The sequence below is a fragment of the Cryptomeria japonica genome, chromosome 2, assembly GCF_030272615.1.
Source record: "Cryptomeria japonica chromosome 2, Sugi_1.0, whole genome shotgun sequence".
Lineage (NCBI taxonomy): Eukaryota > Viridiplantae > Streptophyta > Pinopsida > Cupressales > Cupressaceae > Cryptomeria > Cryptomeria japonica.
The window spans coordinates 95,379,799-95,396,298 of NC_081406.1; the positions used below are offsets into that span (position 1 = coordinate 95,379,799).

The 16,500-nt window shown below is 38.7% G+C and overlaps 1 pseudogene; it reads right to left on the reverse strand.

The window, feature by feature from the left end:
- Positions 1-1,152: 1,152 nt before the first annotated feature.
- LOC131028223 (putative leucine-rich repeat receptor-like serine/threonine-protein kinase At2g24130) lies at positions 1,153-4,790 on the reverse strand (annotated as a pseudogene).
- Between the last annotated feature and the right edge of the window lie 11,710 nt (positions 4,791-16,500).

Here is a 16,500-nt window from a genome sequence, read left to right on the forward strand (position 1 = left end):
CTTATCAAACTTAGCTTTATTAAATATGATATTCTTTGGTACTCCATGAAACTAAAAGATGTCCTAAACTCTTGGAAGGTATACATGGATGCTTGAATGTAATTAGAGAGATTGTTTGTAAATTATATTCTCTTATAATGTTTGTAATTATATGTTTTTTTGGTTGTATATATTTTTTTGGTTGTATATGTTTTTTGGTTGTATAGGTTTTTAATTATATGTAATTAAAACAATATATATACATATATTATTATTAAAACAATTAAAAAATTAAAAATCTATACATATAAATTACTAAAACAATTAAAAAATTAAAAATCTATACATTTAAATTATTAAAACAATTAGAAAAAAAAAATTTAAAAATTTAAAAATGAAAAAAAGCCTTTCGACCCTACCTTGCTCGGTCGGAAGTCTTCTTAGCTCCCCTCTCACTCCAGCTATTTTGGACTGTGAAAATGGGGGGCTAAAAGCAAGAAGGCGGGTATATGTAGGGCCGGGTAGTACTCGGCCGAGTATACCTCGCCACCCGTCCTCCACGTAGGCGCCATGTGGTGCCACACAGACTCGATCGAGTATGATTTCTTTTTGTGTCGCACTTAGCTAAAAGTGCGACACAACATTACGCTTTCACCCTATTATAGATCATCATAAAATATTTATATATTACAAACATTAATATGTCATAAATGTTATAGTTGGACATTCTATAATTTTGTGAAATTTGGAAAAATCTTATGACATGCTTCTAAAATTGGTATGTGCTATGTAAAAAAAAGATAAAATGAAATTGTAAATGATTTTTTACTCTCTATATATAGGGTGACGATTGGTCTCTAGAATATGATAGCATACTTCTATATCCAAAGTCTAGATCATCTTATTAAGTACGTTGCTCATTTTTGTTGCTGTAAACTAACATTAAAATGAGAATTTCCTAGTTCACAAGCTTGTGTGGCGCAAGTTAAATTCCCAAAAATACCCTATCGTGCTAATCATTACTCAAGGTCATGAGCAGTTCCATAACAATAGAAGTTAATGAGGAAGAGACATCTTTTTAGGCATAGAAGATACTGCAAAGCTTTTAAACTCATGATCAAACAAATGAAGCGACATAACGCATTTTGTAGCAAGATTTACTGCAACAAATAATCAACAAACAACACAGTTACTATTCTGTTTAGATCAAAATAGGAATAATTACAAACTGTCAAAATTTGCCCTTTTTCTATCTCATCAAATGCATTCCTAAATATAGCTTATAAAGATTTCCAGACTACAACAAATTCTTGATTGAATTCTCCAAGATAGAGACAAAAAAGTTATCAAACTTTTAATTGGCATTTGTATCCACTTTCACAGAATAGCAGGGCAATTTCAACCACTACTATTACTTGAAATTTAGTTTCCCTGATTCTATGGTGATCAGTTTACATCATAATTTAGGATGTTGACTGGAATGTGGAAGTGCTCTGACCCTTTCCTACCTTATCTAGATTTCTCGCCCATCTTGCGCTGCTTACCATTTGGTACAGATCAGATTGGTATTTAGAATCAATTCTACTCCCTTCAAACATGGCCTCAATACATTCCAACAACTCCACAACTTCTGGCATACTTGGTCGGTCTTTAGGCGAATCGTTTGAGCACAACAAGGCTACTCGAATCAGTTGAGTAAGACAAGTACATGTAGAATCTGTAATAGCTCCACTGCACAACAGCAAGCTACAATCAACCACCTCTGAAATCCTATCAAGGAAAGCCATAGTAACCCACATGCGCAAGCTGAGTCCATCAACAAACATCTGGTGGGTTGGCCTCTTTCTTGTTAACATCTCCAATAGCAGAATTCCATAGCTGTAAACATCTCCCTTCACGGAAATCCTTGCACCAACTCCATACTCTGGATTAAAACCATGTCAGTTTCCTGTTCCACCAATTAAAAATTTAAAACAGTAATAATGAAATTGAAGCAACAGGGTAAGTCATGAAAAACAAGTGTTTACCAGGGGCAATGTAGCCTAGAGCACCTTTCAGTGTCGCTGATGCTGAAAATGAATCCATAGAACTTTCAGATAGTATATGGGCGTTTCCAAAATCAGCTATATGTGCTGTCATATAGAAGTCCAGAAGTATATTGTTGGGCTTCAAATCACAGTGAACAACTTGAATTGAACAATCATGATGAAGATATGCCAAGCCACAGGCAACGTCCATGGCTATCTGTAATCGTGTCTGTAAATCCATTTTACAGACACCCCCAATATTACACTTGCCAGCATCACAATGCAAATGCCTTTCCAGACTTCCATTAGACATGTACTCAAAAACCAAACCTTTGAAGTCAAGATTAGAGCATGAAGTTATGACTTTTATTATATTTCGGTGTCTGGTTTTACCGAGCACTTGGCATTCAATGTTGAAACTTTTATGAGCTGCTTCATCCTCCAAATTGAGAGCCTTAACAGCTACTAATGTTCCATTATCCAAAACTCCTTTATATACAGAGCCAACGCCACCAACTCCTAGCAAGTTGCCCTTGCCAAATCCATTAGTTGCAGTACTGAGCTCCTTGTATGAGATTCTAGGATGTGGAAACTCTATTGATGGTTGTTCCACATTGCCCTTCCCAAAGAAATATTTGTACAAAAGTGAAATATAGAAGCAGTATACGACTAGAAAGGAGATAACATAACTTATGTATCTAAACAATTTATTGAACTGCCAGAAGCCTCCAGTTGATCCTGCACTTGGACATGCTGGTAATGAAAATATCCATTGCCCACAGAGTCCAGGGTTTCCTCTGAATGATGACGCCGTGAGCTTTGTAAACAGTCCTGCTTTCGGAATTTCTCCTTCCAACAAATTCAATGAAACATTCAGAAAGCTCAGTGCCGTTAGGTTCTGAAGAGAATCTGGTATTCTACCAGACAGTTTGTTGTTGGAAAGATCCAATGCATCAAGATTTCGCAACTTGGAAAGTGAACCTAAAATATGACCATCAAAAATGTTATGAGAGAGGTTGAGATACAGTAGATTACTACAACTTTCAATAGCACTTGGAATGACACCAGATAAGTGATTTCCAGATACATCTATTCCTTGAACCATTTCCATTTTACTGATTTCATGTGGCAGGATTCCTTGTAGTGAATTCCAGGACACGTTGAAGTAAAATTGTAAATTTTTTAGGCCTGCAACTTCTGTTGGTATGTTTCCAGTGAGATCATTATGGGATAGGTCAAGTAATTCCAGTCTCCAACATTTGCCAAGATCGACGGGTATCCTTCCATCAAATTGATTGTTATCAAGTTGAAGGTGCCTTAGCTGGGGAAGATTGCCAATACTCTGAGGAATTAGTCCAGTAAGTAGGTTAAAAGAGAGAGAAAGTAGCCCTAGATGCTTAAGGGCACCGATCTCGCTGGGAATGGGTCCCTGCAATTTGTTTTGGTCCAGATTTAGCCTCTCCAGCATCTTAAGCTTTTCTAGTGTAGATGGAATGGGTCCAGTCAATGCGTTACCGGCGAAGTTAATATATGTCAAGTTGGTGAGATTGCCAATTTCCTGAGGTATGCTCCCTCCTATAAGGTTTTGTTGTAGGGACAATACAGAGAGTTCAATAGACAGCTTGCCAATGGAAGGGGACAAATCCTCAGCGAGATGGTTATAACCCAAGTATAAGGTTTGCAGAGAAGAGAAATTAATAAGAGTTAGCAAGAAACGACGAAGTCCTAGAGCTAGTAAGGAAGTTTTGATATAGTAAAAGACGACGGAGAGAGCTCAACTTACCCAATTGGAGAGGCACTGTGCCAGTGAGATTGTTGAGGCCGAGGTCAAGAAGCTCCAGTTTGGAAAAATTTCCTAGAGATGTTGGTATTGACCCACTAAGCTGATTCCCCCACAGACTCAGATCTTTCAGATTGCTAAGCTTGCCAATGGAAGGGGACAAATCCTCCGCAAGATAGTTAGAACCCAAGTAGAAAGTTTGCAGGGAAGAACAATTTATAAGGACTGTCAGAGAGGGCAAAGTCCTCGAACTGGTAAGGAAGTTATCAAACAGTAAAAGTTTTTGGAGAGAGCTCAACTTACCCAATTGAGGAGGCAATCTGCCACCGAGTTTGTTGGAACCTAGGTCAAGAATTTCCAGTTTGGAACAATTTCCTAGAGATGTTGGTATTCGCCCAGTAAGCTGATTCTCCCTCAAACCCAATAGGCGCAGCTTGGAACAATTTCCCAAAGATGTTGGAATCGGTCCACTAAGCCGGTTCCCCCAAAGACGCAGTTCTTGCAGATTGCTAAGCTTCTGGCAGAGCTCTGGGATAACACCAGTGAAGGAGTTATCGGAGAGGTTTAAAGACTTTAGAAAAGAAAGATTTCCCAAGAAAGGAGAAATATAACCTACTAAACCCCTACTCCCCAGATTAATTTTCGACACTCTCGTCAATTTATTGCATGAAATGCCTGTCCAATTGCAGACGTGAATGACATGAACCCAGGATGATAACACGTTGTTTGGATCAGAAGTGATGGAACTCTTGAAGGCAAGGAGAACCTGCTCATCATTAGAGAAACCATCGTCAGTGGTATGTGCAGAGGAGCAAAGTTGAAGATAAAATAGAAGAAAATGCACAGCTAACGAAATAATTTTCATGGCTAATTTGTTTGTGACTCAATAATTAGTTGGAAGAACAAGTTACAACCCCTAGAAATCTTATGCTTCTGCTCTGGACAGTTGTATCGCACGGGAAAATTGTCAGACGCGTTTTTTTGGGATGAATTTGACTGGTTTGTATCCAGGGGAGAGGGACCAGTAGTTGTACCGGTCTATATGTAGATAAAAAAATAATCAAATGTTGGTCAAAATCGACCTATACTTGAACAAATAAGACCCTGTAAATGTTATATAAAAAGTACAAATATGCATTCATTAACGAGCCAAATAAATAGTATTTCGTTTGAAATAAAATATCATAACTATCCACTATAAGTATGTCATTTAAAAAATAAGATGCTCATTTAATAAAATAAGATATTTGCTTAAGTAAGTATTATTGTCATAGTGAAAAAATAGTATTCCTATGTGTACAACTATTGGGGGGCTGTAGCTATTCTGGCTCCAAAACGGCATGCCTCTATATGATGTTGAAGGCATACCATTCAAGTACGACAAGTCCATGAGAGTGACGTTCCCGGGACCCACATATGACATGGAGGAATTTGCGGTGGCGATGACGTGGATGGTGTTGCCGGTTGCATTTGACGGAAAAGCTTTCTCACGGTTAACATTTTCCCGGTCGTTGTCACCGTAATGCGATGGTTACATCGGACGAGGCGGTTAACATACCGTTGGCCAGGCGGTTTACGTTTTTGGTGACTGCCAGTTTTGATTTTATTTTTTTTGAATGGCCACATGACTTACATTTTTTGGGTAACCTGCTTTATTGCGTCCACGAGTCGACTAACATCGACGATCACGTGTTATGGGCACAATTTTCAATTAATTTTTTTTAACCGAGAGTTGCATGCAGAACGCAATGGTGGAGGCAAAACAAAATATTCCACGGTGTAAATTCATGTCAATCGTGGCATGATAATGTCCCTGGTTGAATCACTGAGTGAAGGAGCTACGCTTCAATTGTAGTTATAGGTATGCATTGTCAAAATATTTGTGGCTTCGAAGAGGAGGACAAAAGCCGACTGCATGCAAAACACGAGTTGTCTGTGTATATTGTTATCGCCTGTTAACATGCGGGTTTTTTCATGTGCAGGGAGGAGGTATCGTAGCGCACAGGGGGGTGGTACGATTCAAGATTGTTGTGTAGGGTTATGGCGGCATCAGTAAATTCAAACCCTAACAGATAATGATAGTTTTATGATTCCTTTGTCAACCCTTTGTTTTCGATTGTAATTTTTTATATCATTTTTGTATCGCAGAGGTGGTTGTGAGTGTGGCCTTGGGAGGTGTCAAGAGTACAACGATTTGGGTGGAGGCTTAGGCAGCTGCGGTAATTAGAAACCCTAAGACATTCAATATTTTTTTTTAATTTGCTATGTCATTTTGTGTTCTATCTGTGAAAATTAGGCATCATTTTGCAACATGGTCGTGTAAGGATACCAAGGTTCCCTGTATGTGGTTTGGCGGAGTGAAGAAGATCTACAAGATTTTAAAGGTATGTATATTTCCATAATTATGTGTCAGTTTTCCATAGTGAACAGAGCTATTAAAGATGAAATGCTCGTGTGAGGTATGGAAATCGGCCTCTACAAGTCATGTTTTTTCTGTTTGTCTTTAGATTTTATTAAAAATGACGGACTTGTATATTCTGGGTTTGTATTCTTTGTTTTTGTTTCTTATTTTGCTTTATATGCAGTGGGAAAATTTTCTTGTTTTGCTTTATATGTAGTGGGAAATTTTTCTTGTTTTGGAGGCAGAAAAGGGAGAAAATTTACTTGTCTAACCGTCGCATTAGGGTTAGATACCATGCGGGACGCGTGTTTGTTGGCTCCAAAAAGTCATGGTAGTAGCCGTTTGGTAGTGGGTCAGCCTTTTATCTTTGTGACTGTAGATTTTGGATTGGACGGGTGGGATTCGGTTAGAATGCGCGTTAGGTATTCACGTTGGGGTTAGCCGCGTTAGGGTTAAAAGTCGCCTCATTGTTAAAAGGTGGGTCAGGGTTAGCGGCGTTAGGTTAGAAAAAGCCAGAAAAAAATAAACAACCGCCGACGTGTGTGTGTGTCCGTGTGTATATTGCTTCATAACATTAAAAGACAGAAAAAAATAAACAACCGTCGTGTGTGTGTGTGTGTGTGTGTGTGTGTGTGTGTGTGTGTGTGTGTGTGTGTGTGTGTGTGTGTGTGTGTGTGTGTGTGTGTGTGTGTGTGTGTATTGCTTCATATCCATATATATATATATGGGTTTGGCAGGCTGCATATATTTTAGCTCATTGCTGAAGGGTGTCTGATTTTTGAAGGCTTGATTGTTGATGGCTCATTGTTGAGGGCTGATTTTTGGGATTTTGTTGAAAACCTTAAGGGTTTGCATTGTTTGTTTGCGGTTTGACATGTGCTAGTATATATTTATGTCAATATAAAACAATATACACACAAACACACACACACACACACACACACACACACACACACACACACACACACACACACACACACACACACACACACACACACACACATGTCCTCTGCAATACAGAGGAAAACGATAGAATAAAATATAGATAAAAGAAACTATGGAAATATTATGCTCTATTTTCATTATTCTCAGGTGCTCATTAGATAAAAAAAGAAAACCCAACCTTAGCGGTTTCTAACCCTAACGCAACGGTATGCGTCTATTCTGGCTCCAAAATAGGCAAATATTCAACATAGGCCGAAGCTATTCTGGCTACATATAGAGGCAAACAAGAAACACAAACAAACAATGCAAACCCTAATGATTTTAAACAAAATCCAAACCGAAACAGGAAAAATATGATTTATAGAGGCGGATTTCAACATACCCCAAGCTACAACACGACACCGAAAACTGCAGTCCCATAAATCCCCCTTCAACAATGAGCCAGAATAGATGCAGGCTGCTTCAACAAGGAGCCCTTCAACAATGAGCCAGAATAGACGCAAGCTGCTTCAACAAGGAGCCCTTCAACAATAATGTTTTCGTTCGCACATTAGTCTTACTTTTTCTACTTTAGGAAAGTTAAAAAGGCGCCATGTTTGCTATCGTCAAACAAACAACAGATCAACTCCTAATTGTCAGAAAATAATAGATCAACTCCTAAACAAGAGCAGGTCACGCACAATCAAGGAATGGTTGCATCAACCAGTCAACAACCTGATTTTGAGGAGTTTGTTTGCAGCAAAAGGCAAACCATAACATGAAAACGAAGTCAAGACCACGTAAAAGAAGCTCAATTTGAAACAGAACATTTTACCTCACTTTCTCTTTCATGTAGCTATTAGGTGCCTACCACTTGTATTTGCATATATATTTACTCTCAGGCATGTATGTTGATGCTTGTCATTGGTATGATAGGTCCTTTTTGGAGCCAAATAGATGCTTCTGATGTATGTTGATTCATTTCGTTGATACAATCTCATTTTGAAGCCAGAATAGACATGTCTGACACAAGTTGGAAACACCTAATCTCACTCAAAAACTGCAGAATAAACATATATGAAAATATATGTGGGAGGCTATGTGTATTGTGGCTCGATAGTGGACCTATCGTACCAACAACATGCATCAACATACATTTCCAAGACATGCATACCATGCCAACTTGTCGTGGTGCTCAGACCCATGGTATGTGATGTAGAGTTGTTGAGTTCTCGGTTTCACTCCTCAGGGCCCACGAAAAATTATGTGGACATGCCGGAGGATGGCTGCGACATACTTCGTGGTTACCGCCAATTTATTGTGCATAACACGCACATTAAAATCTTGCGAATGAAAGAATCACATTCGGACGACATCCCAACATGAAGAAGAGGTCGCGGGCTGCAAAACTTGGTACATTTGTCAAAGAAAAGACTAGCACAAAACTCAAGTTACTCTCGTAGTGGGATGCCTCTATTGTGGCTGCAAAAAATAATATGGGGGGACTAACACCTCATGTTTGTGGCAGGTTTTTAATCGGAGGTTTTGCATTTGATGGCTGCTTTTGTCTAACACGATGTTGTTAGTCTACACGATTTGTCTATTTTGGAGCCAAAATAGACACAACCTCTCAAACCATTGTTCATGTATGATTTGCGATTTGATGCAGCTAACAGCGGTAAAGCCAAAGGATAACATGTGATGATATTTACAATTGGAGTTGGAGTTAGTCAATAACAAGGCTCGAGAATAGACAAATGCTACTGCATGTTAGTGACATGTTATTCAATTGCAACCGTTGAATGTAAAATATAGTGTAAAATGTGTGACTAAGTTGTGTGTTAGTCAAACCATAGTGTTGATTTCGAGTCGGAATAGAGGCGTCTTTCCTTGAGCTCATAACAACAGTACGAAAATAGGTGGCTGATATAGACAACTTTGGCACTATGGCAAATTGACACATATAATTTAGGTGATATAAATTACTTAGTGGTAGTTTATATTGAATGTTAAACTGCATTTTCATATATGAACATGTAGGTTCCTTTTACGTCTTTTGAAATGCATTTACTTCCCAATGTAGACTACTACTAACATTAGTTATCCATGCAGGTTGTTGATTTTCAAGGACTATTGAGTAGTCCCCTGGCAAACGTCCAGACATTCCTAGGTTGTTGTTCTCTCTCCCTTCTTTAATACTACTTGCATTGTAACATTTGTCCCCTTATTAATAATCTTTGGGCTTGTGCAACTTTTTGACTGGGACTTGTTTTATATATATATAGTTTGTTGTATATAATTTTTTTATGCAATACAAATGTATGTATAAATTTCAGTTCTTGATCATGTAATATTAATGTCCTTACTTTTACTGAATTTGATAATGATGAAAATGAACAATGCAATTGGCTGATGCCTTATATTATATGCTATAGATGCACCATATTAGACAATAAGATATTATTTTCCAACCTGAATGCAGTACGATTGTTATTTATGGATCTTCGAGTCATGAAACCAGTGTTGAATATATGAACCAGAAATCCTGATTCTTGCGAACTATGTGTTATAAATTTGTATATATTTTGTTGATTTGCATGAGAGTGTTTATGTTCATCCTAGTGTATTTGTATTTCAAGATTATTGATTTTCATGATGTTTGAGAAGTACATGTGTTTGATGATCCAAATCCGATTTGAAATGTGATTTGGGCTTCTGTTTTAGATGTCTTGGGTTGGCACGATGAACTCCTCACGTGTCTATCCTTCAGAATGTTTTTTTCTTTTTTCTTTTCGTAACTTAAGACTACGTTTTTTATAAATAATAATATTCCCATATCAACAAAGAGATGGAAGCTTTAGAATAGATACTCGTTTCAAAAGACATGTGTCTTTGGAATAATGAATTGGAGGTCTCTGTACCCATTAATTATCATCAAAGACTTTGTTAATGATAATGAATCCCTGTGTATTCTCTGACATAGATTGACCATCTTAATTGTTGCACACTCATTTTACACCGTCGATTTTGCAATTAGCGGCTGCAATTGACTAACCTACTCCAAAATAGACCTTTGGTATTGCGTGATAGCGACATGTTAGTCAATCACAGCCATTCATTGGAAAATTGGCGGTGTAAAACAATTGACTAACACACGTGTTAGTCAATCCATACTATCGTTTTGGATCCAGAATAGACGCAACTGATGCATTAAGCATGTTTTGTATCCTTCTTTATCAATCCTTAACAAAGTCTAGTTTTTGTGTTGTATTTTGGATGGGGAGAACACATGAATCCTTTTTAACACCATTGGTGATGGATCATAGTCATTATTTCATTGCAATTGCAACGAAATATGTTCTACAATGGAATGTCATGGATAGTTTATGGCTAAACCGTTAGTTGGGTTGTACATAACATAGCGACATGTTGACTTTATATTGCAATGTGGGAATAACCAGTCGTGTGTTGGCTGTGTCATTTGTGGTGAGTGTGTGGTGTTATTGATAATGTGAAGAATATGAATTGCATTTTTTTTTCAATTCAATCATGTCAATTGCGTTGCGAAAAAGGTTGAGGGAAACTGCTGATCTTGATTATGGGTTACTGGAGCTAAAGGTAGATGATCTCCTAGGAGTTGGTCGCGTTCGCTTCCTAGTGACACGCGACATCAGCCTTCCTGTAAGCTAAGTAGTTTTAATGGATTATGTAGCATGTAGTATTGCTTCGTGTTGTCACCGTTTGATGCTTGTGACTGGAGAACCAATTTGTATACCCAGGAGAGAGTTGGGATTTCATATGCGGGATCAGTTTGGCACTCAAATATGAAAGATTCAGGAGTTGGGATTTCACATCAAGGAGTAGTTGAGGATTCAAATCTAAAAGAGTCAGGAGTTGAGCTTTCAGATGCGTGACTAGTTGGAGACTCAAATCTGAAAGATTCAGGAGCTGGGCTTTTGCATCCAGGACTAGTTGAGGATTCAAATCTGAAAGAGTTAGGAGTTGGGCTTTTAGATGTGCGACCAATTGGGGATTCAAATCTAAAAGATTTAGGAGTTGGAATTTCACATCCAAGACTAGTTGAGGATTCAAATCTAAAAGAGTTAGGAGTTGGGATTTTAGATGCGAGATTAATTGGGGATACAAATCTGAAAGAGTTAGGAGATGGGCTTTCAAGTCAGGGACTTGTTGGGGATTCAAATCTGAATGAGTCATGAGTTGGGTCTCCAATTTTGAACCCATTGTCAAGTCAGCTTCTCAGTGACTGCACAACCACACTGGTAATTATTTATCATTGCATTATATTTTTCCATCATTGCATGGCATGGTTGCTAGGAGTTGGGATTTATAAGTGGAAATGAGATATATACATGGGCATAAAATGCATCGATGATGTGTGCTATTTTATTGAACAACATTATGATAGTGGTCATGTTGGTGAGGAAGATGAGGCCATTGGAAATGTAGATGAGGGTGATTATATTGATGGTCTAGGCGGTGAGAGTGAAAAAGGGGATGTTCATAGCGAGCATGAGGTGAGCATAGAGCAGGAGACTGAACGACAATGTGATTCTGTCAGCACTCACAAACAGGAACAAGGAGGAGGGGTGAGTAACAAGGAGGTCGACTATTAGTCATTATATATTAGATTATCTTTATAATGCTTGATTAGTGCAAAATTGAATGTGACGCTTTGTCTCTGTTGGCTATGCGCAACAACAGGCTGATCACAAAAGAGAACATATTAATGGCAGGTTGCACTACTTTTGTCTCTTCTATTATTGTTTCGAAAATGGAGGCCGTCAGTTTTTGGATCTGGGGAGGCTTAATATGCATAGAGCCAGAGAACATCAACTTCCATTATTGGGGATTGCACAACGCTGTCATCAACCATGTGGTAGTTGACAAAGCAACGTGGATCATACGAAGAAATTACTGATGCACTTGAAAAAGAGGGAGTGTAATATTGAATACCAAATGGGTGTATGACACAGTATGCAAAAAAAACGTGTCACTGACCGGGTGTGCATGAAATATGGCAATATTAAAACACAAGATGAGCTTCCTACCGAAGGGAAGGAAGAGATAAAGGAAGCAATGCGAGTGTACGACAACAGTCCGGTTAGGGAGGTGAGAAGGAAGAAGGTTTTAGAGTTACTGGAAAGAAAGAATATTGCAAAAAAGATAATTTTTATTGATCGTATTGTTTTACAGTTTACTAAATTCCTTTAAACATCTGAAGAATGACTTATTGACCTATCCTATCCTAGTGCCTAGAGTTTAAGTGACAATGCAGGCCATGGCGAGGAGGTTTTGGAATCGAAGGCTAATTGTGAACAAACATGCCAGTGAATGAGGCTGCATCTGTTTCGTTGGGGAAGCAAAAAAAGAAGAATGATGTTGAAAAAACAAGGCAAACTTCAGATCCTGAAACAAATGAGGGTGCATCTCTTTTATCGGGGAAGCAAAAAAAGAAGAATGTTGCGGAAAAAACAAGGCGGACTTCACATCTTGAAACAAACGTGCCAGTCAATGAGCCTGCATGTGATTCGTCGAGAAACCAAGAAAAGAAGAATGCCGCAAAAATAACAAGTTTGACTTCAGATGAGGCCACATTTGTCATCAAAGGTGACTGTCTATTGGCCTGTTCATATGTGTGTTTTCATTGCATGGTATGCTTTGCACTCCACTTTGTAGTATGTTGACTATTTTGTCCATGTCATTGTAGGCTGATTTTGATGGGGTCCGTGGAGGGACCATGGACTGTCTTGTGGTATTGGATGACAAGGAACATAGTGTGCCCAAAAAAGTAAGTCGAAAACTTTGGTCATCTGTTAGGTATAAGTTCGTTTCGTCAAAGAAGCTGAAGGAGACGTCGAACGAAAAATTGGGTGCATGCAGTGGCGAGAAGATTACAGAGCAGTCTCCTGAATTGGAGCAGACAATGGACGATAGGAGCAAAGAAAATTTAATGCAGTTTCTTGATGACACCGTGTGTAGTGTTCCCCAAAAACCAAGTCCAAAATCTCGGATGTCTGTTAGGAGGAAGAAGGTGAAGGAGATGACGATTGAAAAACCGAGTGCATGCAATGGCGAGACCATTGCAAAGCAATATTCTAAACTGGGGTAGAGGTTGGAGGATAGGTGCAAAGATGAACAAGTAATGTGGTGCCTTTGTGCATGTCATGTAGTGCTATATCATCACATGGTGTGTTATACTATAGAGTAACTCTTTTTTGTATGCAGACGGCCGCGGTATTGGACAAGAAAATTTAGAAGTCTATTTGGAGGGAGAAGTTGAAGGAGACGCTGAATGGAAATTTGATTGCATGCAGTGGCGAGAAGATTGTAGAGGAGTCTACTCAATAGGGGCAGACATTAGAGGATAAGAGCAGAGATGAACAGGTATTGGGCTCTTATTTTGGATAACAGGCGGTGAGAGGCAGTGTTATATTGGAGAGCATTTTTTATGATGTTCTAGTTTGTGTCCATTATCTGTGTTCTTGTTATTGCCTCAGTCGTGTAAAATTCATCAGCCTTGGTCCAGTAGTGTTCATAGGCATATGGGTTTAATGTGTACTTACACTCCTATACAATGTGTCATGTTTTGTAGCATAATCTGATAGAAGAAAGCATTGAGAAAGAGTCTGGGGGAAATGATGATGGATGTACAAATGCAAACCATGACCGTGATGGGGGCAATGGGCCAAGAGAGACAACTATTCCGGTATTGTTGTATTGAATTGCCATGAATTGATTTGCCTATGTTTGATGGACAGGTATAAAGAATTTTATTTAAGAGACCACATCCACTCGTTATTGATGCAGACAACCATGGAAGACAAAGAAGAGTGCGCCAATGAAGATGCTCACATTATTGTTGTTGGAGTTGAAGTCCACCTACTAGTGGATGGGGCAGTGGTTTGGGAAGGCATTGTTGATGGCCTGCGGAAGGGTGTAATGTGTCATACTATTCCAGTTCCATGACATTGTGCTAAAGTTTGCATCGTCAAAGTCTTTGATGCAAATTCCCAGCTGCCTTGCCCAGGTCCTTTCGCCGATGTCTTGTCGGATTCCCTAAACTCATGGGTGGTGTGGCCTATTGAAGACCTGGTCTGTTTCCCACCTGCGGTAAGTTTCGAAGATGACAAGATCCCTTCCTTCGTCTTCTCATTCCATCGTTTATCTTATTCCAATGAAATGAAATATGCAACACTCGTATGATGTCATTTGTATGTGGCAGGATAAAGTTGGCGAAAGTGTCCAGCCACAAAAAGAGGATGTTAAGCATGGCCCTGTGATTAGATGGGTAAGTCAGAGGCTACGATCACTTGGCATCACCCCTCCCGAGTTGCATAAGAATGAGAAGAAGCGTAAAGCATTTTACAGTGCTATCAATTCCATTGCGCAATCCAAACAACAGAGGCGATAATATTTTTTGATCATAGTTGTTGTTCCTCTTTCCTAATAATTAGAGCAAGATACTATGGTGGAAGATCAGTCTTGATAGACTATTCAGATGGGATTTGGAGATGTTATATTGAGATGGATTTTACCTTACCATAGTTTAAACCCTCTCAATTATTGTTTATGTTTTAAATGAATTGTACTTTATTTTCAACCTTTCCTGCTATTTTAAGCAACATAGTTGTAAAGGCTTGATTTGTTGGATTGTTTCATGGTGATCTTGCACCATCAACTAACCTTTAATAACTTGAACAATAAATGACTATCTTCCCAAAACATGGATGCAGGACGAGGAGTGGTGAGTGATGGAGTTATCTTCCCAAAACATGGATTCCCAATTGGCAGGTAACCTGCCACCCAAGTGCCTAGTTTAGTGAACATGTCAACTTTAGTGAACACGTTAACTTTTGTATTGTACATAATGTTATTCATGCAAAAAATGCAACAGATAGCTGTTCGTTTTGTGTTGGCATAAACTATTGTTTCCTGCATTTTTCACGTTGTCTTGCCCACCTGTCTACTGATACTTGTTTTTTGGCATTGTTTGCAGGGATGGCAATGAGAAGAGAAAGAACAGGAAAAAGAAAGGGCATCGAAACATCTGTTCCGCAGAACAAAATGCCTTCTATGAATTCAAAGGTGAATGGGACGCCCGATGTTCTCATCTCCGACAATGGTTTAGGGAAGTTTGCAAGACAACCACCACCACCCTTTGCAGACTAGAATGATGGCATGGACATAATGAAGTTTGATGCCATGCACGTAGAACTGCTAATGCGAAAGGTCAAAATGGCCCACGTTGAAATTGAAAGGCTAAAGGGGATTGTTTCTGATCTTGAATGGAGATTCACTGAAGTGAAAAGGAGATGTACTGAACTCAATAAGAAATGCACTAAACTCAATAAGAAATTCATGGAACTCAATAACGAGGTCATGGACTTGGACGATAAGAATACAAACCTTGAGCTGGAAGTGCGTAGTTTGCAGATGGTGAATGAGAGATAGGAGGTAGTGCGTGAGGCATGTGCTAAAAAAAACAAAATCATCAGTGACCAAATGTAGGGCATGCTAGATGTTTGTGCACAACACGCTCAGTAATTGAAACAGAGGTACGCGGAGGTGGCTGCCTCTGCAACCGATGAAGATGATGGGAATGATGTGCCTCCCCTTACTCCAACCACTAGGGGAAACAAAAGTCATTTAAATACTCAACCTCTGCCTCCATAAGAGGCTTGTACTATTATGAAAGTTTTCTAGATGTATATTGCTGACTCTTGTTGAATAAAACATCAGCAGTGGTGCAGACTATTTGTAATTAGGCATATTCTTTCATTTAAGAAAACACTTTGTATGCTTCATGTATGGTTATTTTCAATAAATATGATTGACTCCACTTAAACAGCTTCAATGGTTAATGATTGGTTTCTTGTACACTTTTTCATGCTTTCTGAATGGTTATATGTGGCTTTTCTACACGTCTTGTATGATGAATGGTTTTGGCACTTCTCTTAATGACTTATGAATCAGTTTCGGCGAACAAATGGGAATGATCGAAAGATCAAATTCCCCTGCACTTTAGGCTTCTCTAAACCAAGGCGGGTGAACCTATACCTGAAACCTAAATTTGTAGGTTAAAGGTTTTTATATAGCGGATTTAAAAGAACCAGTAATTGTATGATGCCAATTTTTCTTAACTTCCACCTGCTTATAATAGTTGTGTATTGAAGACTAAAAAATGCTTATTTATAAATGATGGATAAACTGAATCACAAGTACATAAGATAGCTGAGCGTCATGTTAGTCAATCGCAACTATTTATTGCAAAATTGACAGTGTAACGCGCGACTAACATGCATGTTAGTTAATCCATACTATCATTTTGGAGCCAGAATAGACGCGTCCCTCAATGAGTAGGTCGAAGC